This window comes from Crinia signifera, unplaced genomic scaffold (assembly GCF_055691185.1).
Source record: "Crinia signifera unplaced genomic scaffold, ASM5569118v1 HAP2_SCAFFOLD_253, whole genome shotgun sequence".
NCBI lineage: Eukaryota > Metazoa > Chordata > Amphibia > Anura > Myobatrachidae > Crinia > Crinia signifera.
Window position 1 is genome coordinate 132527 of NW_028142146.1, and position 24974 is coordinate 157500.

Consider the following 24974-nt stretch of genomic DNA (forward strand, 5'->3'; position numbering starts at 1 on the left):
ACTCGAGAGAAATTGGGGCACAGATTTTGGGGTGCTTTTTCTCCTTCATACCTTATGAAAATGAAAAATTTTGAGCCAGAACTGCATTTTTGTGTAAAAAAATGTAATTTTTCATTTTCACTGCCCAGTTGTATCAAAATTGGTGAAACCCCTGGGGGTTTGAAATGTACACTATACCCCTAGATGAATTCCCTGAGGGGTGTAGTTTGCAAAATGGGGTCACTTGTGGGGGGGTTCCACTGTATTGGTGCTTGGGGGGTCTTGCTAATGCAACATAGCACCCACCAACATTCCACCAGAATCTGAGCTGCAAAATCCAAAAATCACTCCTTCCTTTCTGAGTCCTGCCATGCACCCAAATGGTATTTTTTGGTCCCATGTGAGGCATTGCCGTACTCGGGAGAAATTGGGGCACAGATTTTGGGGTGCTTTGTCTCCTTCATTCCTTGTGAAAATGAAACATTTTGAGCCAGAACTGCATTTTTGTGTAAAAAATGTAATTTTGCATTTGCACAGCCCAGTTGTATCAAAATTGGTGAAACCCCTGGGGGTTTAAAATGTACACTATACCCCTAGATGAATTCCCTGAGGGGTGTAGTTTGCAAAATGGGGTCACTTGTGGGGGGGTTCCACTGTATTGGTGCTTTGGGGGTCTTGCTAATGCGACATAGCACCCACCAACATTCCACCACCAAAAATCACTCCTTCCTTTCTGAGTCCTGCCATGCACCCAAATGGTATTTTTTGGTCACATATGAGGCATTGCCATACTCGGGAGAAATTGGGGCACAGATTTTGGGGTGCTTTTTCTCCTTCATACCTTATGAAAATGAAAAATTTTGAGCCAGAACTGCATTTTTGTGTAAAAAATGTAATTTTGCATTTGCACAGCCCAGTTGTATCAAAATTGGTGAAACCCCTGGGGGTTTGAAATGTACACTATACCCCTAGATGAATTCCCTGAGGGGTGTAGTTTGCAAAATGGGGTCACTTGTGGGGGGGTTCCACTGTATTGGTGCTTTGGGGGTCTTGCTAATGCAACATAGCACCCACCAACATTCCACCAGAATCTGAGCTGCAAAATCCAAAAATCACTCCTTCCTTTCTGAGTCCTGCCATGCACCCAAATGGTATTTTTTGGTCACATGTGAGGCATTGCCGTACTCGGGAGAAATTGGGGCACAGATTTTGGGGTGCTTTTTCTCCTTCATACCTTCTGAAAATGAAAAATTTTGAGCCAAAACTGCATTTTTGTGTAAAAAATGTAATTTTGCATTTGCACAGCCCAGTTGTATCAAAATTGGTGAAACCCCTGGGGGTTTGAAATGTACACTATACCCCTAGATGAATTCCCTGAGGGGTGTAGTTTGCAAAATGGGGTCACTTGTGGGGGGGTTCCACTGTATTGGTGCTTGGGGGGTCTTGCTAATGCGACATAGCACCCACCAAAATTCCACCAGAATCTGACCTGCAAAATCCAAAAATCACTCCTTCCCTTCTGAGTCCTGCCATGCACCCAAATGGTATTTTTTGGTCACATGTGAGGCATTGCCGTACTCGGGAGAAATTGGGGCACAGATTTTGGGGTGCTTTTTCTCCTTCATACCTTCTGAATATGAAAAATTTTGAGCCAGAACTGCATTTTTGTGTAAAAAAATGTAATTTTTCATTTTCACTGCCCAGTTGTATCAAAATTGGTGAAACCCCTGGGGGTTTGAAATGTACACTATACCCCTAGATGAATTCCCTGAGGGGTGTAGTTTGCAAAATGGGGTCACTTGTGGGGGGGTTCCACTGTATTGGTGCTTTGGGGGTCTTGCTAATGCGACATAGCACCCACCAACATTCCACCACCAAAAATCACTCCTTCCCTTCTGAGTCCTGCCATGCACCCAACTGGTATTTTTTGGTCACATATGAGGCATTGCCATACTCGAGAGAAATTGGGGCACAGATTTTGGGGTGCTTTTTCTCCTTCATACCTTATGAAAATGAAAAATTTTGAGCCAGAACTGCATTTTTGTGTAAAAAAAATGTAATTTTTCATTTTCACTGCCCAGTTGTATCAAAATTGGTGAAACCCCTGGGGGTTTGAAATGTACACTATACCCCTAGATGAATTCCCTGAGGGGTGTAGTTTGCAAAATGGGGTCACTTGTGGGGGGGGTTCCACTGTATTGGTGCTTGGGGGGTCTTGCTAATGCAACATAGCACCCACCAACATTCCACCAGAATCTGAGCTGCAAAATCCAAAAATCACTCCTTCCTTTCTGAGTCCTGCCATGCACCCAAATGGTATTTTTTGGTCCCATGTGAGGCATTGCCGTACTCGGGAGAAATTGGGGCACAGATTTTGGGGTGCTTTGTCTCCTTCATTCCTTGTGAAAATGAAACATTTTGAGCCAGAACTGCATTTTTGTGTAAAAAATGTAATTTTGCATTTGCACAGCCCAGTTGTATCAAAATTGGTGAAACCCCTGGGGGTTTAAAATGTACACTATACCCCTAGATGAATTCCCTGAGGGGTGTAGTTTGCAAAATGGGGTCACTTGTGGGGGGGTTCCACTGTATTGGTGCTTTGGGGGTCTTGCTAATGCGACATAGCACCCACCAACATTCCACCACCAAAAATCACTCCTTCCTTTCTGAGTCCTGCCATGCACCCAAATGGTATTTTTTGGTCACATATGAGGCATTGCCATACTCGGGAGAAATTGGGGCACAGATTTTGGGGTGCTTTTTCTCCTTCATACCTTATGAAAATGAAAAATTTTGAGCCAGAACTGCATTTTTGTGTAAAAAATGTAATTTTGCATTTGCACAGCCCAGTTGTATCAAAATTGGTGAAACCCCTGGGGGTTTGAAATGTACACTATACCCCTAGATGAATTCCCTGAGGGGTGTAGTTTGCAAAATGGGGTCACTTGTGGGGGGGTTCCACTGTATTGGTGCTTTGGGGGTCTTGCTAATGCGACATAGCACCCACCAACATTCCACCACCAAAAATCACTCCTTCCTTTCTGAGTCCTGCCATGCACCCAAATGGTATTTTTTGGTCACATATGAGGCATTGCCATACTCGGGAGAAATTGGGGCACAGATTTTGGGGTGCTTTTTCTCCTTCATACCTTATGAAAATGAAAAATTTTGAGCCAGAACTGCATTTTTGTGTAAAAAAATGTAATTTTTCATTTTCACTGCCCAGTTGTATCAAAATTGGTGAAACCCCTGGGGGTTTGAAATGTACACTATACCCCTAGATGAATTCCCTGAGGGGTGTAGTTTGCAAAATGGGGTCACTTGTGGGGGGGTTCCACTGTATTGGTGCTTGGGGGGTCTTGCTAATGCAACATAGCACCCACCAACATTCCACCAGAATCTGAGCTGCAAAATCCAAAAATCACTCCTTCCTTTCTGAGTCCTGCCATGCACCCAAATGGTATTTTTTGGTCACATGTGAGGCATTGCCGTACTCGGGAGAAATTGGGGCACAGATTTTGGGGTGCTTTTTCTCCTTCATACCTTCTGAAAATGAAAAATTTTGAGCCAGAACTGCATTTTTGTGTAAAAAATTTAATTTTTCATTTTCACTGCCCAGTTGTACCACAATTGGTGAAACCCCTGGGGGTTTGAAATGTACACTATACCCCTAGATGAATTCCCTGAGGGGTGTAGTTTGCAAAATGGGGTCACTTGTGGGGGGGTTCCTAAATTTTAGCATCTTATGGTGCCTAGAAACCTACATGGTGCCTAAAAAATAATCTCATAAAAAGGAGGCTCCAAAATCAAGTAGGTGCTCCTTCTATTATGAAGCCTGTGGTTTGGTCAACGTGCACACTAGGGCCACATATAGGATATTTATGAAAACAAAAGAATTGGGGGAATCAATTTTTAGTCACATTTCTCTAGTAAAATGTACTGTGTTCCTTAGAAAAATGTATTAAAATTGCAAATCTGCAAAAAAATGAAATTTTGAAATTTCACCTACACTTTGTTTTAATTCCTGTGAAACACCTAAAGGGTTAACAAACTTCCAAAATGCTGTTTTGAATACTGTGAGGGGTGCAGTTTTTGAAATGGTATCATTTATGGGGGTGTCTCACATACAAGTCCCTCAAAGTCACATCAGAACTGAACTGGTCCCTAAAAAAATCAGTGTTTGAAATTTTCTTGAAAATTTGAGAATTTGCTATTCATATTGTAAGCCTCCTAGTGTCCAAAAAAATTAAAAGGAAGTTGAAATAATGATGGAAACATAAAGTAGACATATGGTCTATGTTAGTTATTAACTATTTTGAGTGGTATGATTATTTGTCTCACAAGCAGAAAATTTAACATTTTGCAAATTGCTAAATTTTCCATTTTTTTACGACATTTTGGTATTTTTCACAAAAAAACACAGTCTGTATCGACCCAAATTTACCACTAATTTGAAGTACAATGTGTCACGAAAAAACAATCTCAAAATCACTGGGATAAGTAAAAGCAAAAAAAAGTTATCCCCACTTAAGTGATACATGTCAGATTTGAAAAAAAGGGCTCTGTCAGGAACGCAAAAACTGGCTCTGTCAGGAAGGGGTTAAAAACATAAGTGAAAAGTGATAAATGTGAAATAAAGTGCATTAGAAAAAAAATTAAAATAAGTCTGTTACGTGTGTGTTATCGGTCATAGCATGTGTGTCTGTAATACTGTTATTAATCTCCACGCAAATATCAATTATTGCTCTAATTAGGCAGTCTTGTAAATTCATTATCAAAGGGACATGTGCACGTTTCAAGATGACGGGTGCAGCAAAATTGTTAGGAATAAAGGTGCGTACACACGGGGCAATATGATCGCTAGCAATATATTGCTCAGCAATCATATTGCCCAGTGTGCCGTTTTCATCTGCGACCAGAGATGGTCGCAGATGAAAATTTAAACACTGCTGGGTGAAGAGGCAGGGGATGTCGCTGGTCGGAGGAGCATGCTCCTCCGACCAGCGACCATTCAGGGGCTGAAAACGGGAGCGCGCACCCGGCGATTTATCGCTGGTGCACACTCCAATCACTGGCAATATGGTTGCTCAGCGACCATATTCCCAGCGATTTCAGCCCCTATCGCCCCCGTGTGTACACAGCATAATCGCCCCCGGATGACGTCAGCGAACCGGGACCAGGGCGGTCTTTTTGTATGGGCTTAATGGGCACTTGCTCTGGGGCCCCAGGTGTATAAGGGCCATACTCTGATAGCTGAGGATCCCCTTTTTCCAGGGATACCAGAATTTTGAAAATCGGCCCTGGGGAAATGGAGATATCCAACTTCAAAGCAGCAGTCCACATCTGACCTGTTAATTGCACTTCCCAGTCAGAATTCTCAGGTTCTCTCTGACTAAGGCTGGTTTCACACACTCCGGCTCCTGCCGGACGGTGAAATCCCGCACGGCCAGGGAGCCGTGCCGCACACACTAGTTGTGAATGGACACTATTGTGTCCATTCACACGGGACGGCCACGGCCCGGCCGCACGGTTGCAGCCGAATCCCGCCACTGGAAGGGACGGCTGCCAGGCTGTGGCCATCCCTTCCATGATAAACTAGTGTGTGAGGCACGGCTCCCTGGCCGTGCGGGATTTCACCGTCCGGCAGGAGCCGGAGTGTGTGAAACCAGCCTTAAGGTGCCCATACACGTCTCGATGCGGGCGTGCATTTTGAGCTTAAATAGCACGCATCGCATGCCTTGTACATGCGTTGTGCATGCAATGCGATGAAAAGCAAGTACAAAAGTATGTGCAGCACATACTTTTTGTACAGTGCGATGAGATGCCGCGGGAGCGCGCATCTCAAAGCACACATTGCACCCGCCGCATTGGAATGTGTATGGGCACCTTTAGAGTTTTTCTGAGGAGGGGAGAATAGGTAAGGGTCCCAGTGCATTGCTTTGCCCAGGGGCCTACACTGCTGTTACGACGGATTCAGTATGAAATCCCGGCGGTCGGGATCCCGGCGTTCAAAATCCCGACGCCGGAATCCCGAACGCCGAAATCCTGACAAGGGGGGCACGTGGATCGCCCCCCCTTGCGGGCTCGCTGCACTCGCCACGCAGCAGGCCCGGTGCCTTGCTACGCTCGGCACGCTAATTTATTCTCCCTCCAGGGGTGTCGTGGACACCCACGGAGGGAGAAAGTGTCGGGATTTCGGCGGTCGGGATTCCGGCATCGGGATTCTGAACGCCAGGATTCCCTCCAACGGGATTTTAACTGCATCCCGTTAAGACAGCCCTGGCTGGGACTGAACCGTTTCAAAGTCCCGGTGCGACCCTGCATTTTGCGATGTGAAAGCTGTATCAGTGTGTCCGGTCATGTACTTTGACTATTCATGATCCAGCACTGAGATTGACTTATTTGTGAAGGCAGGAGAAATATTTTCATGGTCGCCAACCATCGAAGGATTTCTCCTGTAGCAGTGGAATACGAGGGCAAGTGTCTTTGTTACACATCCCCTTGCATTGTAGGGAGGGGAAACGGTGGGAACCGGTATTCGGCAGGACGGCCTCTCTAGCAATCAGGCACATCCCCTGGTGTTACTGTATAATGTCCCATTCCCAGCAGTCACCTCTCCGGTCACATCCCCCGGTGCTCCTGTATAATGCCCCATTCCCAGCAGTCACCTCTCCGGTCACATCACCAGGTTTTACTGTATAATGCCCCAATCCCAGCAGTCACCTCTCTGGTCACATCCCCAGGTTTTACTGTATAATGCCCCAATCCCAGCAGTCACCTCTCTGGTCACATCCCCCGGTTTTACTGTATAATGTCCCAATCCCAGCAGTCACCTCTCCGTCACATCCGCCAGGGTTACTGTATAATGCCCCATTCCCAGCAGCCACCTCTCCGGTCATATCCCCCGGTGTTACTGTATAATGTCCCATTCCCAGCAGTCACCTCTCTGGTCACATCCCCCTGGTGATACTGTATAATTTCCCATTCCCACCAATCACCTCTCAGGTCACATCCCCCTGTGTTACTCTATAATGCCCCATTTCCAGCAGTCACCTCTCTGGTCACATCCAACGGTGTTACTCTATAATGCCCCAATCCCAGCAGTCACCTCTCTGTCACATCCGCCAGGATTACTCTATAATGCCCCATTCCCAGCAGTCACCTCTCTGGTCACATCCAACGGTGTTACTCTATAATGCCCCATTCCCAGCAGTCACCTCTCTGGTCACATCCCCCGGTTTTACTGTATAATGTCCCAATCCCAGCAGTCACCTCTCCGTCACAACCGCCAGGGTTACTGTATAATGCCCCATTGCCAGCAGCCACCTCTCCGGTCACATCCCCCGGTGTTACTGTATAATTTCCCATTCCCAGCAGTCACCTCTCTGGTCACATCCCCCCGGTGTTACTGTATAATGTCCCATTCCAAGCAATCACCTCTCCAGTCACATCCCCCGGTGTTACTCTATAATGCCCCATTTCCAGCAGTCACCTCTCTGGTCACATCCAACGGTGTTACTCTATAATGCCCCATTCCCAGCAGTCACCTCTCCGGTCACATCCCCCGGTGTTACTGTATAATGTCCCATTTCCAGCAGTCACCTCCAACGGTGTTACTGTATAATTCCCCATTCCAAGCAGTCACCTCTCTGGTCACATCCCCCAGTGTTACTGTATAATGTCCCATACCCAGCAGTCACCTCTCCGGTCACATCCCCCGGTATTACTGTATAATGTCCCATTTCCAGCAGTCACCTCTCCGGTCACATCCCCCGGTGTTACTGTATAATGCCTCATTCCCAGCAGTCACCTCTCTGGGGTTACTGGATAATGCCTCATTCCTGTATAATGTCCCATACCCAGCAGTCACCTCTCCGGTCCCATCTCCCGGTGTTACTGTATAGTGTCCCATTTCCAGCAGCCACCTCTCCAGTCACTTCCCCCGGGTCACTGTATAATGCCCCATTCCCAGCAGCCACCTCTCCGTTCACATCCCCCGGTTTTACTGTATAATGTCCCATTCCCAGCTGTATCCTCTACGGTCACATCCCCAGGTGTTACTGTATAATGTCCCATTCCCAGCTGTATCCTCTACGGTCACATCCCCCGGTGTTACTGTATCATGTCCCATTTCCAGCAGTCACCTCCCCCGGTGTTACTGTATAATTCCACATTCCCAGTAGTCACCTCTCTGGTCACATCCCCCGATGTTACTGTATAATGCCTCATTCCCAGCGGTCACCTCTCCGGTGTTACTGTGTAATTCCCCATTCCCAGCAGTCACCTCTCCGGTCACATCCCCCAATGCTAATGTATAATGACCCATTCCCAGCAGTCACCTCTCTGGTCACATCCCCTTTGTTACTGTATAATGTCCCATTCCCAGCAGTCTCCTCTCCGGTCACATTCCCCTGTGTTACTGTATAATGCCCCATTCCCAGCAGTCACCTCTCCGGTCTCATCCTCCGGTGTTACTGTATAATGTCCCATTCCCAGCACACACCTCTCTGGTTACATTCTTCTGATGTTACTGTATACTGTCCCATACCCAGCAGTCACCTCTCCGGTCACATCCCCTGGTGTTACTGTATAATGCCTCATTCCCAGCAGTCACCTCTCAGGGGTTACTGGATAATGCCTCATTCCTGTATAATGTCCCATACCCAGCAGTCACCTCTCCGGTCACATCTCTCGGTGTTACTGTATAATGTCCCATTTCCAGCAGCCACCTCTCCAGTCACTTCCCCCGGTGTTACTGTACAATGTCCCAATCCCAACAGTCACCTCTCCTTCACATCCCCCGGTGTTACTGTATAATTTCCCATTCCCAGCAGTCACCTCTCTGGTCACATCCCCCCCCAGGTGTTACTGTCTAATTTCCCATTCCCAGCAGTCACCTCTCTGGTCACATCCCCCCGGTGTTACTGTATAATGTCCCATACCCCATAATCCTAAGTGAGGAGAAAAATGTTAAATCAACTGCACTGATGGTATAGCAGCTCTCATAAATGCAAAGGTTCTGAGGGGTAAAAAAGAGCGCTGGGATTAGTTTATACGAGTGACACCTGTAAAGTAAAAATGTATTAGTAAAATAATGTTTACACTCCTTTTGGAGGATGTGAGGTGAGAGAGGGAGATTGTCGCGCTTTCCCTACTAACCCTAACCTTACAGAGGCAGCGGTATTCCTCAGCTCAGTTGCTGTCCGCTTCTGGGTGGAATCTTCTGTTGCGGCTTTGGTCCCGGGACGCGGCTTGCTGACGTCAGCGACTGGCGTGTCGGTACTTCGGGCAGCAGCAAGATGGCTTCTCCTCTCCTTAAGTCTCCAACCCGTTTCATGCCTCGCTGGGCACTTTGTCAAGGTGGGGTGACTGATAGAAGTTGCTCCCTGTATGTAAGGAAATGAAGTAGAAATTCACATCCAATTTTAACATTTTGTGTATTTCAAAAATGTAAAGAAATAAAAAGTTTGGACATTTTCCGAGCAACAATCTGGTTGGAACAAATATTTTAACGACATTTTGGGTGTCACGAACGGTGAAACGGTGTCAAGGCATGCATTATATGTAATAGTAGAGTGCAAGACTAATAAAAAGACTAATAAAGAGATTACATCTCCATATGTGTCAAAGTGGTTTGTGCAAAAGGCTAGTGAACAGCTAACGAACCCAATACACCAATCATGTCCAAACTATGGCCCGCCAGCTGTTGTGAAACTGCAAGTCCCATCATGCCTTGCCACAGCTTTGCTATTAGGGAATACTAAAACTATGGCAAGGCATGCTGGGATGTGTAGTTTCAAAACAGCTGAAGGGCCACATTTTGGACATGCCTGCAACATAAGCTCAGTGACAAACGAGCTTTAAAATCAAAGTCAATTGTTTGGTGACCCGACTCCCAGGCTGCACCTCACCTGGATTTCTCCTCGCACCCTTCACGCACAGTAGGGCAATAAGCTGCATCTAGTTTATTTAGGCCGCAAAAATGCAGCCGACAAGACCAGGACAAGTGCTGCGAACAATTCATTAGCTCCCACTACATTAGGCAAGAGCTACGGGTGCACAAAACAATTGAATCACCATTATATGTTGTTTAGCACCTTACATAAATTATATATATATTTTTTATTATTATTATTTTAATATGCAGTACAGTAAGACCAGCAACCCTTACCACCAGCATAGCTCTGCTCCAACACTCATGAAGCACCGCCTACATGTTTTGATTGGCCCACAATCCAATCAGTCAAAGAAAATGGATCACCATCAATAGGTAAAAACATTGATGGTCATCCATTGCATAGTATGCCACAATCAATGGGCAGTTGCACTATTGTCATCAATTGCAAAGACGTCCATCCCTAAAGCTGTGCACACACAGTGCAAGTGAGCCTTTGTGCTAAATTTGCAGTTAAGCACAGATGGCTCAGCATTGTGTGCTGAACAATCTGTCACGGCCAGTGTTCTCTGGTGTGAGAACACTGGCGATGACTAGATTTATAACTGGATGCAAATGTGTAAATCTAGTCAGGCAACAGCGACGCGCGGGACCGCGCAATCGTCATCACCAGAGGGTATACACGTGGAGTGATCCTTTTCTCATTTCTAAGCGATCTAGTCAGATCACTTAGAAATAAGCCTCATATCCCCTTGGGCGGGATGTATTTATGTACATCGCCAGCCGCCGTGATGCTACCGCATATGTACTAACATATGCGGCTAGCATCGGGGTGCGGTGACGGAGACCCCCGCGATACCTGTAATGTGGTGTGCGGGGGTCTCCGTCACATCCTGGCGGCTGTCAGTGTCCCCCTGCCTCTCCTCCTCCTCCCTACAGCCGGATGTCCTCCCGGCTGTGACACCTGCTGGGGGAGGAGTAGATCGATGGAGGATGGGAGGGGGGGTCACAAGGACGGCGGGCGGCGATAGAAGCCCATAGGCATCTATAGGGTATCGCCACCCAGAGGTGGCGATACCCTGCCAGGCGGAGATGGGGCGGACGGGTAATGGTACATAGGAAAATGCGGTAAAACCCCCGTTTTATCACATTTTCCCTTTAGTACATCCCGCCCCCTGTGTGTATGCCCCATTAGGATAGTAGATAATACAGTATACACTTTAGACTACAGTATAACTAATGTGACAATAATCCCTGTATAACCATCCAGCAAGCAATCCCGGCGGGTGACATGTACTTGGTGTCACCTGAACGCAGCAGTGATCCCAGCCTATATACAGTATGCCCAGTTATCCTACATCTGCACTAATGGCTACGTGCAGTTTGCTAGCCTGTACGGTTTGGCGCACCTGTATCTCACCACATTGGCATGCCGGGCACATATTTACCATTACACTCACATGTGTTTATTATCATAGAACTTAGCAAAGCGCGCATAGCTACTGCAGCAGAGAGAGAGAACATATAGTATACACACAGAGGCTTCCCATAGATTATAATCTGGTCTATATACACCTGTGTCACACTTTAGGAAAGCAGATAGATAATATACAGTGTATAATAATGCAGACAGCACTGGGGCTGAGATATTACAACCTGAGCCATAGAGTAGCGCTGCTGAGGATACACTGGTATGCCCATACACATAGATATCCCCAGTAGCACCATGCAGCAGCCCTGTGGGAGTCACATACATGACCAACATACAGACTGAGCTCCAGTTCTCACCCACAGGTTGCTCAATGCTCAGGGGGTGTTCTGCACATGTGCACTTACCACATACTTGCCTACTTTTGAAAATTAGTTTCAGGGAGATTATAGATTGCACTGAAAAGCATTGTGCAGAGCACACTTGAGGGGGCGTGTCACAATCTACCCAAGGGGTGTGTCTATCTCCATATATGGGTGTGTCTACTGTGACCAAGTGGTGTGTCCTGCAGCGGCACATAAAAACGAAAGTACAAAGCGCAGTACTGGCTACACACTGATCTCTCAGCTACATTACACGGAAGGGCTACTCCCTGACATCACAGCTACATTACACAGCATGACTGACATCACATAGCAGGGCTACTCATTGACATAACACATGAGGGCTCATGCTGACATTACACAGCAGAGCATAATACTGACATATACATCATTATATAGAGTATATGTGACATACTATACATTTGGTAGACTTGTGGTTGTTTTTTTTTTTTAAACAGGGCACCTTGGGGGGGTTTAAACTAGACATCTCCTCTGCAGGTCCCACCCTATTAGAATATGAGACAGGCGGAATCAGGCACAAACAGAGAGAAGTGAAAGAGAGAAAGCGTGTGTGTGCGTGCGCGCGAAAGAGAGAGATAGAGAATGTCAGGGGGGGGTAAATGAAGGAAACGTGAGGAGGAGAATGAGAGAGTGTCAGAGTGTGTGAAAGATAAGAGATAAATAATTTGGCTGTCAGGAAAAGTGAGGGAATGGCAGAAAGAGTGAGAAAGTGTCAAGGATAAAGATAGGGTGAGAGAGAGAGTTCCCAGGACTGAGAGTTGCTGGAGATGATATAATTGGGGTGAAAGAGAGAGTGAGTGTCACGTACAGAGAAAGGGGCTGAGAGAGAGGGGAGAGAGAAATGGGGTGATAGAGGGTGTCAGAGGGGCATGAGAAGAAGGGGGTGACAGATGATGTCAGGGATATAGAGAAGGGGGATAAGAGAGAAGGTGTCATGGATAGAGAAAGGTGCTGTGAGAGAGGGAAGAAAGAAAGAAAGAAAGGGGATGAGAGAATGTCAGGAATAGAGAGTGGGTGAGAGAAGGTGTAACGGATAGAGGGCTAAGAGAGAGAAGGGGGAGAAAAAGAGAGGGTGTCAAGGATAGAGAGATGGGGGATTGAGAGAGAGAGGGAATAGAGAGAGGGTCTCAGGGATAGAGAGATTGGGTGGGGGGGTGAGAGTGAGAAGGCGACGGAGATAGAGAGGGGGTGAAAAGGAGAGGAGAGTAGGAGGTGAGAGAAGAGACCGAAAGGGCTGAGAGAGGGTGTCCAGGATAGAGAGGGGGAAGAGAGAAAAGGATGTCAGGAATAGAGGGTGAGATGTACTAAGCCTTGAAAAGTGATAAAATGGAGAGTGATAAACCACCAGCCAATCAGCTCCTACCTGTCATTTTTCAAACTGTGGCATGGCATGTAGGAGCTGATTGGCTGGTGGTTTATCACTCTCCATCTTATCACTTTTCAAGCTTAGTACATTTGGCCCAGGGAGGGATGTATTAATATACATCGCCGCCCCTCGCCTGCCAGCCGCCACGATGATACACATATGTACTAACATATGCGGCTGGCATCGGGTTGCGGTGACGGAGACCCCCGCGATACCTGTGATGTGGTCTGCGGGGGTCTCCGTCACATCCCGGCGGCTGTCAGTGTCCCTCTGCGTCTCCTCCTCCCCCTGCAGCCGGATGTCCTCCCTGCTGTGACACCTGCTGGGGGAGGAGGAGATCGATGGAGGACGGGAGGGGGGGTCGCGCGGACGGCGATAGAAGGGGTATCGCCACCCCTGCCAGTCGGAGATGGGGCAGAAGAGAGCACTAACCAGGCAGCATGGAGGTGACTGTGAGGAACTGCTGCCAAGTTGCGTCCATGCCGGAGTCATGTCCTGGGAAAGGAGACAGCAATGAAGAATGTACATCTAAAATAGACGAACCAGAGGCTCTAACCTCAGTGCCGTGGGTAAAGGGGGATGTGATGAGAGTTAGCAGGAGAGGGATACATTTGTGGAGTGGGTAGGTGGTCAGGGGGATGTGAGGAGAAAGTTAGGAGAGGGGTACCTGTGAGGGAGGGGTGTCAGGAGTGGGATGTGAGCCTGTAAGCATGGTGACTGACACACTGCTTGGGGAGGGGCCACGTGCTGTGTTCTTCCCACAGGACTACCAGCTATCCTTTCAATCCCCATCCCCATTTATTCTAAACTTGCGCATGGGCAATCCACATTGTAAGAGGGGGCAGCTTTGCGGAATACTGGCACTGCGCTTGGGCTAAAAGCAGGAGCCTCCTGCAAAATGCAGGAGGGAAGGCAAGTGTGCCCCCCATATAACACACCGTAGTACATTATAACACCCAGTACATTATACACCCCCACCCCATATTGGACCTAGTACATTCACATATACAACATAGTATATTATACACAGCTCCCCTCCCCCATATTGCACTCAAAACACACAGCACATAACACAATACTAAATTATACACAGACCCCCCACAACCAGTGAGCACACGTTATATTACACACACACCTGACCCCCCCATACACACATTATATACAGCCCCCATTCCCACAGCACTCACTTGGCTGTGTTCTTCCTTCCAGGCAGTGCAGGAAGTCATCACATTACAGGCAGAAGACGAGGAGCTGTGAGACTAGAGCAGCTGCAGCCTGCAGGACTGACACACACGGAGCCTCAGTGTGGGGGCGGGGCCAGCCTCAGGAAGCCCCGGTTGCTATTTCTCCTTCTCCCAGTGCACAGACAGACAGTCTGGACTTCCTGTCTGTGTGCCCAGCAGCTCGGCCCCCGGCGCTACCAACAACTACCCAGCGGTGCGACTTCCCGATACAGGCCCCACCCCCGGCCAGTTCAGGACGCGCGCATGCGCAGTCCAAATTCAATGGAGGCTTACAAAAAAAACGGGAGGAAGGAGGGGGATTGCGGGGCAGCGGGAGGCTCATGCAAAAATCGGGAACCTCCCGCTGAATGCGGGAGGGTAGGCAAGCCTGCTGTGACTGCTGACACATATTCACACGCACAATATTTGTTTTCACTTTATTCCTTTAAGAGAGGGCACCAAATTCCAGCTTGTATCCATGTGACCGGGATGAACTTACACCCCTGCCCAGCGATTTCATCGGTGGCTGGGAGCCGACTTCGGCAAGTGCAGAAAATGTAAACAGTATGCCCCAATAAAACTGCATTTAGAACTACAGTAACATTACCTTTTTAGCAGGTCTGTTAAGGTGCCCATACACAGTGCGATGCGATGGCGCTCCCACAGGCATCGCATCGCACAGTACAAAAAGTATGCGCTGCACATACTTATTGTACTGCTTTCTGATTGCATCACACGCAAAACGCATGTGATGCGATCCAGCCCATAACGGGTGCAATAATCGCGCCGTGTATGTGCGGCACTGCTGAGGCGGTGGGCGGAGAGAGTTCCGGCAGGTCGGGAAAAGACGGGCAGCGTGTGAGCGGTTGTTCAGACGCTGCCCGGCATTAGACTGCCCATGCGCAATCCCGAAATTGGAGTGGAATTGAAATCTCAGACATTTTGGGGACCAATCCCGGGATCCCGCCGCAGTTATCTTTTTATACGTATACCCTTTTTAAAAGTTCGTTTTTTATTATATATGTCTTCTCATTTTTAGCCACTAGATGTCACTATGTAGTCATAATATGGTCATGTCCACTTGTTTTTTTGCATTTTTTATTGCGTAGAAGAAGCGGCTGGTAAGTGCACATGTGCAGAACACCCCCTGAGCATTGAGCAACCTGTGGGTGAGGACTGGAGCTCAGTCTGTATGTTGGTCATGTATGTGACTCCCACAGGGCTGCTGCATGGTGCTCCTGGGGATATCTATGTGTATGGGCATACCAGTGTATCCTCAGCAGCGCTACTCTATGGCTCAGGTTGTAATATCTCAGCCCCAGTGCTGTCTGCATTATTATACACTGTAAATTATCTATCTGCTTTCCCAAAGTGTGACACAGGTGTATATAGACCAGATTATAATCTATGGGAAGCCTCTGTGTGTATACCATATGTTCTCTCTCTGCTGCAGTAGCTATGCGCGCTTTGCTATGTTCTATGATAATAAACACATGTGAGTGTAATGGTAAATATGTGCCCGGCATGCCAATGTGGTGAGATACAGGTGAGCCAAACCGTACAGGCTAGCAAACTGCACGTAGCCATTAGTGCAGATGTAGGATAACTGGGCATACTGTATATAGGCTGGGATCACTGCTGCGTTCAGGTGACACCAAGTACATGTCACCCGCCGGGATTGCTTGCTGGATGGTTATACAGGGATTATTGTCACATTAGTTATACTGTAGTCTAAAGTGTATACTGTATTATCTACCATCCTAATGGGGCATACACACAGGGGGCGGGATGTACTAAAGGGAAAATGTGATAAAACGGGGGTTTTACCGCATTTTCCTTTGTACCATTACCCGTCCGCCCCATCTCCGCCTGGCAGGGTATCTCCACCTCTGGGTGGCGATACCCTATAGATGCCTATGGGCTTCTATCGCCGCCCGCCGTCCTTGCGACCCATCCTCCATCGATCTACTCCTCCCTCAGCAGGTGTCACAGCCGGGAGGACATCCGGCTATAGGGAGGAGGAGGAGAGGCAGGGGGACACTGACAGCCGCCAGGATGTGACGGAGACCCCCGCACACCACATTACAGGTATCGCGGGGGTCTCCGTCACCGCTACCCGATGCTAGCCGCATATGTTAGTACATATGCGGTAGCATCGCGGCGGCTGGCGATTTACATTAATACATCCCGCCCAGGGGGATATGAGGCTTATTTCTAAGTGATCTGACTAGATCGCTTAGAAATGAAAAAAGGATCACTCCACGTGTATACCCTCTGGTGATGACGATTGCGCGGTCCCGCGCGTCGCTGTTGCTTGACTAGATTTACACTGCATCCAGTTATAAATCTAGTCATCGCCAATGTTCTCACACCAGAGAACACTGGCCCTGACAGATTGTTCAGTACACAATGCTGAGCCATCTGTGCTTAACTGCAAACTTAGCACAGAGGCTCACTTGCACTGTGTGTGCACAGCTTTAGGGATGGACGTCTTTGCAATTGATGACAATAGTGCAACTGCCCATTGATTGTGGCACACTATGCAATGGATGACCATCAATGTTTTTACCTATTGATGGTGATCCATTTTCTTTGACTGATTGGATTGTGGGCCAATCAAAACATGTAGGCGGTGCTTCATGAGTGTTGGGGCAGAGCTATGCTGGTGGTAAGGGTTGCTGGTCTTACTGTACTGCATATTAAAATAATAATAATAAAAAATATATATATAATTTATGTAAGGTGCTAAACAACATATAATGGTGATTCAATTGTTTTGTGCACCCGTAGCTCTTGCCTAATGTAGTGGGAGCTAATGAATTGTTCGCAGCACTTGCCCTGGTCTTGTTGGCTGCATTTTTGCGCCCTAAATAAACTAGATGCAGCTTATTGCCCTACTGTGCGCGAAGGGTGCGAGGAGAAATCCAGGTGACGTGCAGCCTGGGAGTCGGGTCACCAAACAATTGACTTTGATTTTAAAGCTCGTTTGTCACTGAGCGCCCTTTAGCTGTTTTGAAACTACACATCCCAGCATGCCTTGCCATAGTTTTAGTATTCCCTAATAGCAGAACTGTGGCAAGGCATGATGGGACTTGCAGTTTCGCAACAGCTGGCGGGCCATAGTTTGGACATGATTGGTGTATTGGGTTCGTTAGCTGTTCACTAGCCTTTTGCACAAACCACTTTGGCACATATGGAGATGTAATCTCTTTATTAGTCTTTTTATTAGTCTTGCACTCTACTATTACATATAATGCATGCCTTGACACCGTTTCACCGTTCGTGACACCCAAAATGTCGTTAAAATATTTGTTCCAACCAGATTGTTGCTCGGAAAATGTCCAAACTTTTTTTATTTCTTTACATTTTTGAAATACACAAAAAAGGGATTTTTGTAAGAACTTACCGTTCGAATCCCTTTCTCTGATATGGACCTGGAGACACAGCTCAACACTGGGATGTAGGAGGGTCCGAAGGAGCCAGGCACCTATCCTAAATCTTTTAGAGGGTAGGCTCCTCCCCTACTGCATCCTGGACTCTTCAGTTCAATCTTTCAAAGCCACTGGAATACATTAACTCAGTACAAACGCCTGCACATATTATATGCACATTTTTTAACAATAATTGTTACTTTAACCAATTAAACATGAACATCATGAACACTGGCATACTTACTGAGCGTAAGGGAGGGATCGCTGTGTCACCAGGACCATATCAGAGAAAGGGATTCGAACGGTAAGTTCTTACAAAAATCCCTTTTTCTCTTTCAATGGTCCTGGTGACACAGCTCAACATTGGGACGTTCCAGAGCCGGTCCTTTGTGTGGGTACGCTCAGGTCTGCAGCTCTCATCACTGCTCGCCCGAATGATGCGTCCTCCGACGCGAACTCATGGAACCTATAGAATTTGGCAAAGGTATGAACAGATGACCAAGTGGCAGCCCTGCAAACCTGCTCAGCTGTTGCCCCATGTCGAACCGCCCAAGAGGTGGCAACTGACCTGGTGGCTAGCTGCCAACCACAGGAGGAGCCCCAAACCCGGAGAGAACAGAATGATGTGTGCTGCCGAGGTGTCCTACATAGTGCCTGCCTGTGGAGGAGCCGAGAGGGTGAAGACTAGAACCTCAAGGAAGAAGGTGCTGAGGGGGTAAATTACCTGGGAGCACACCCAGCCGGAGGATTCTCCTGAAGTTGCTCCGAAGAAGATAGAGGACGCAGCAAGTGGAGACCAAGGTGCGCAGGCACCGCGAAGGACACCCGCTCTCGAGGAACCAGGACTGGAGGACATGCAAAGGACCCCTAGCTGGAGACCTGTAGAAGCCCCCTCAGTGGTGCGGAGCTGCCCGTAGAGATGCCTGCCCGAAAGTAAGTTAAGAACACGATGTAACATCAAGGACAGGAGCTGCTCAGAGGACAGGTGACAGCCCAGCGGAGGAGAGGATAGAGGAGGATCCCCAGCCTGATAGGAGCCGGGGGTGGAAGCAGAGGCCGACCCAGAACAGCACAACAGGCGGAGCAGAGGACGACCCAGCACCTCCTGCTGCAGGAGCCGAGGACACGGGACACAAGGCAGACGTCAGGCTCATGGCAGATGCTGTGCGGCTGTGGTACAGGTATATGTGCGCTGTTGTGTGTTTATGCTGGGCGTTATGGGTAATAGAGGAGGTTTCTTTTTTAGGATGTCGGTATGTGGTAGACTCGCTAGTTATAGGATGTGTAGTATGCTAGGGTTTGTGGTTATAGTGGATGTATTTGTGTATGCAGGGCACCATTTGCGGATGTACTAAAAGGATGATCACAAAAAGGGATGATCGGGATGATTGCCTGCAGTTCATATTCGCACCACTAGATGTCACAATTTTTTTTACTTCAACTGAGAATTTGTATGTTGGACACTGGTTGTGTATCCTGGACAGTCGGTAGAATAGGTAATCAGCGCTCAGTATCATTCTGTGGAGTTTTCGTAGCTTCTTAAAAGAAGCTGTAAGCGCTGCACAGGGAGGCCAGGCAGCGTCTCCCCTGTGCACAGTGAGCTGACAGGACGCGCTTCTGTCAGCTCCTGCTGTGCTAGCAGTGTGAGGATTCACTAATGAGAATCCTCACACTGTGCCTACCTAGCTAGTGTAAAAGTTAATAAAATAATAAAAACCCTAACTAACTCTACTCCTTCGGCTGCTCCGGCAGCCCTTTAGAATAGCACCCACTCCAGTGGGCACCTAACACGAACTGAGGAGTCTGGGATGCAGTAGGAGAGGAGCCTACCCTCCAAAAGCTTTAGGATAGGTGCCTGGCTCCTGCGGACCCTCCTACATCCCAATGTGAAGCTGTGTCACCAGGACCATTGAAAGAGAAAAGTATGTGCTGCACATACTTTTTGTACTTGCTTTTCATCGCATTGTATGCACAACGCACGTACAAGGATGAATGCGATGCGTGCTATTTAAGCTCAAAATGCACGCCCGCATCGAGACGTGTATGGGCACCTTAAGTCAGAGAGAACCTGAGAATTCTGACTGGGAAGTGCAATTAACAGGTCAGATGTGGACTGCTGCTTTGAAGTTGGATATCTCCATTTCCCCAGGGCCGATTTTAAAAATGCTGGTATCCCTGGAAAAAGGGGATCCTCAGCTATCAGAGTATGGCCCTTATACACCTGGGGCCCCAGAGCAAGTGCCCATTAAGCCCATACGAAAAGACCGCCCTGGTCCCGGTTCGCTGACGTCATCCGGGGGCGATTATGCTGTGTACACACGGGGGCGATAGGGGCTGAAATAGCTGGGAATATGGTTGCTGAGCGACCATATTGCCAGTGATTGGAGTGTGCACCAGTGATAAATCGCCGGGTGCGCGCTCCCGTTTTCACAAAACGGGACACTGGGCAATATGATTGCTGATATGATTGCTAGCAATATATTGCCAGCGATCATATTGCCCCGTGTGTACGCACCTTTATTCCTAACAATTTTGCTGCACCCGTCATCTTGAAACGTGCACATGTCCCTTTGTTGATGAATTTACAAGACTGCCTAATTAGAGCAATAATTGATATTTGCGTGGAGATTAATAACAGTATTACAGACACACATGCTATGACCGATAACACACACGTAACAGACTTATTTTAATTTTTTTTCTAATGCACTTTATTTCACATTTATCACTTTTCACTTATGTTTTTAATATTTCGCTGTCCTTAATAAATGATTCAATAAACATCATGTTTTAGCCAATTCTCTGTTTCTTGGGTCACTTTATTAATGTACCTATAACATTAATCAGAACATTAATATATGCTAACCTAGATTGCCCCTTGTAGGAATACTTTATCTTTCTTTGCTTCCAAGTCTAATACATATTCCTGGGTGCGCCTCCCCCATTACCAATTGATACTTAATATAGTAATGCAGGGGTGAGATAGCTATACCAATTACAGGCCGTTCGGATTGATAGCCTCTATCTATTAACCTGTATCAGCGATATCAGATGGTCGACAGTCATCAGGTCGACATACTGCAAAGTCGACATTGGGTCTAGGTCGACAGGTCATTAGGTCAACATGGTCTAGGTCGACTGGGTTTTTCACTGGATTTTTGGGGGTTTTTTTGAGCCGACATGTGCCGACAGGCGGAATTTCATGCCCTACCATCCACTAGGGCAGGCGTTCCCAACCACGGTCCTCAAGGCACACCAACAGTGCAGGTTTTAGTGATATCCAGGCTTCAGCACAGATGGATTAATCCAAATCACAGGTACTAATTAAGTCACCTGTGCTCAAGCCTGGATATCATTAAAACCTGTACTGTTGGTGTGCCTTGAGGACCGTGGTTGGGAACGCCTGCACTAGGGTGCGGTGGGAGAATAACATAGAGTGCCAAGCACAGCCAGACATGCGAGGGGATGCGGTGCACTTAATCCTGTGTCCATGTTGACTGTGTCGGCATTCGGGTAAAAAAAAAAGTACAAAACCCCATGTTGAGCTAGACCAGTGGTAGCCTACCCTAGCCTTCGAGAGCTACCAACAGTTCACATTTTACAGACAACCTAGCTGCTGCACAGCTGCACTCATTAATCACTGGCACATTTTAAAAGATACAGATGGAGCTAATTAGCTCACTTGTGATTCTGTGAGGAGACCTGCAAAACATGCACTGTTGGTAGCTCTCGAGGACTAGGGTTGGCTACCCCAGAGCTAGACCATTTTGACCTAATGCTTTTTTGGACCAAATGACCTGTTGACCTTGACCCATGTCGACCTTGCAGTATGTTGACCTAATGACTGTCGACAATCTTTAGGTCGACCATATGATCCTTACCTGTTTCAGCAAGGGGTGTGAGGCCAATTTCTCTCCTGGGAATGGAGAAATATCTGTGTTTAGAGCCAGACTAGAATCACGTCTGCCCGCAGACAATAGATCGGGTATCATTTTTTAATTTTTTTTTATGTATGTTTGACAAAGGCCATACACTTCACTGGAGGCGAAGATCCGCAGACGAAGGCCAGAGCATACAGCTAATTGCTGCCGATCCTACTATTAAAAAAGAAAAAGGAATGTATTGTATACACAGAACATCGAACATGCCTTCCAACTTTTACCAATAGATCAGTGGGACCTGCATGCAGCTGGCCCTGGAAAGGGGCGGGGCTATGTGCAACGGGGGCGGGACCGGGCATCGAGGCCCCGGGTTTTCCATCCTCTTTGCCAGCGTACCCAGCCCCGTCTCTCCTTGCTGCGCACGGCACCTATCCAGCAATCACCGGCTGCTCCACAAAGCAGAGCAGCCATGATCACCTCCCCTCAAGGGACATCAGGGCAGGCTCCAAATAGCGGGACCATACCACTGTAATCAGGACAGTTGGGAGGAATGCTATAAATACATTATCATGTAGCGCCTATTATTCCTGTTGTCCGACTCTACCTGTATGACTACATGTGAAGGAAAACACAGAGGCTGCTTCTTTTGCCCAACGTTTGGGAATTTATGCTATTTTAGTTTTCGGAACTTGTCTCCTGTCCTACATAACAGTTTATAGACGCTGTGACCAGGGGTGAGGGTCATTAAGTCGACAGTAATTAGATCTTTTGGTCGGCAGTGAAAAGGTCTACATATGAAAAACATCGACCTGGTTTAAATTGATGCTGAAAACGGTCGACACAATCCAAAAGGCTGCATGAAAAAGGTCAACACAGGAATAGGTCGACATGAGTTATTAAAGAAAATTGTGTATGTGGAAATCTGCTGACACGGGCACTGTATAAGTGTACAGCGACACGGACACACAGCTCCAATTTCTATTCACTTTTTTCTTAATGCACTTTTTTAATTTTAACCTATTTTGCTGTTTTGTGCCAATGAATAAACTGTATATTTAGAACAATTGGTCTGTACACAGACTCCGTCCTGCCCCCACTTAAAGTTATTCCTCCTGGTTATATATGGTGGCTAATTATTAATATTATGTAGTTTGAGCAGAAAATATTGTGGTATCAGTGGATGAGTCAAAAACTCAGGCTGCTCCCGGATCCGAAGGCGCTACACCCCACGCCCCTGAAACAGCAGACACTGGAGGAGGATTCAAACCCGTGGTGGCTCAGCCTGAGTGGCTGTCCCAGACGCTGAACTAACGGTACACGCCACTGTACCAGCCACTCATACACGGACTGTTCGTGTATCTCGTAGCTACAATGCAGTGACGTCATTCACGCTGTGCCGCACCATCGCCACCTATTGGCAGCTGCTGGAACTACACCTGGCACATAATGCATCGTCATCACTGCTGCTCCCCCTACATGAGCACTCTGCCGGCTGTTCTGATGGAGGCAGTCACTGACTGGGACGCCATGCCCCTGCGTAGAAGAAGCGGCTGGTAAGTGCACATGTGCAGAACACCCCCTGAGCATTGAGCAACCTGTGGGTGAGGACTGGAGCTCAGTCTGTATGTTGGTCATGTATGTGACTCCCACAGGGCTGCTGCATGGTGCTCCTGGGGATATCTATGTGTATGGGCATACCAGTGTATCCTCAGCAGCGCTACTCTATGGCTCAGGTTGTAATATCTCAGCCCCAGTGCTGTCTGCATTATTATACACTGTATATTATCTATCTGCTTTCCCAAAGTGTGACACAGGTGTATATAGACCAGATTATAATCTATGGGAAGCCTCTGTGTGTATACCATATGTTCTCTCTCTGCTGCAGTAGCTATGCGCGCTTTGCTATGTTCTATGATAATAAACACATGTGAGTGTAATGGTAAATATGTGCCCGGCATGCCAATGTGGTGAGATACAGGTGAGCCAAACCGTACTGGCTAGCAAACTGCACGTAGCCATTAGTGCAGATGTAGGATAACTGGGCATACTGTATATAGGCTGGGATCACTGCTGCGTTCAGGTGACACCAAGTACATGTCACCCGCCGGGATTGCTTGCTGGATGGTTATACAGGGATTATTGTCACATTAGTTATACTGTAGTCTAAAGTGTATACTGTATTATCTACCATCCTAATGGGGCATACACACAGGGGGCGGGATGTACTAAAGGGAAAATGTGATAAAACGGGGGTTTTACCGCATTTTCCTATGTACCATTATCCGTCCGCCCCATCTCCGCCTGGCAGGGTCTCTCAACCTCTGGGTGGCGATACCCTATAGATGCCTATGGGCTTCTATCGCCGCCCGCCGTCCTTGCGACCCATCCTCCATCGATCTACTCCTCCCTTAGCAGGTGTCACAGCCGGGAGGACATCCGGCTGTAGGGAGGAGGAGGAGAGGCAGGGGGACACTGACAGCCGCCAGGATGTGACGGAGACCCCCGCACACCACATTACAGGTATCGCGGGGGTCTCCGTCACCACAACCCGATGCTAGCCGCATATGTTAGTACATATGCGGTAGCATCGCGGCGGCTGGCGATTTACATTAATACATCCCGCCCAGGGGAATATGAGGCTTATTTCTAAGTGATCTGACTAGATCGCTTAGAAATGAAAAAAGGATCACTCCACGTGTATACCCTCTGGTGATGACGATTGCGCGGTCCCGCGCGTCGCTGTTGCCTGACTAGATTTACACTGCATCCAGTTATAAATCTAGTCATCGCCAGTGTTCTCACACCAGAGAACACTGGCGATGACAGATTGTTCAGCACACAATGCTGAGCCATCTGTGCTTAACTGCAAACTTAGCACAGAGGCTCACTTGCACTGTGTGTGCACAGCTTTAGGGATGGACGTCTTTGCAATTGATGACAATAGTGCATACACACTATTGTGCAATGGATGACCATCAATGTTTTTACCTATTGATGGTGATCCATTTTCTTTGACTGATTGGATTGTGGGCCAATCAAAACATGTAGGCGGTGCTTCATGAGTGTTGGGGCAGAGCTATGCTGGTGGTAAGGGTTGCTGGTCTTACTGTACTGCATATTAAAATAATAATAATAAAATATATATATATAATTTATGTAAGGTGCTAAACAACATATAATGGTGATTCAATTGTTTTGTGCACCCGTAGCTCTTGCCTAATGTAGTGGGAGCTAAAGAATTGTTCGCAGCACTTGCCCTGGTCTTGTTGGCTGCATTTTTGCGCCCTAAATAAACTAGATGCAGCTTATTGCCCTACTGTGCGCGAAGGGTGCGAGGAGAAATCCAGGTGACGTGCAGCCTGGGAG

General features: G+C 47.6%; 1 long non-coding RNA gene across 1 annotated transcript in view; it reads right to left on the minus strand.

Moving 5' to 3' along the window:
* Positions 1-24974, minus strand: part of LOC146054580 (uncharacterized) — a 47771-nt gene that overhangs the window by 17890 nt on the left and 4907 nt on the right. The gene's annotated exons all lie outside the window — the stretch shown is intronic.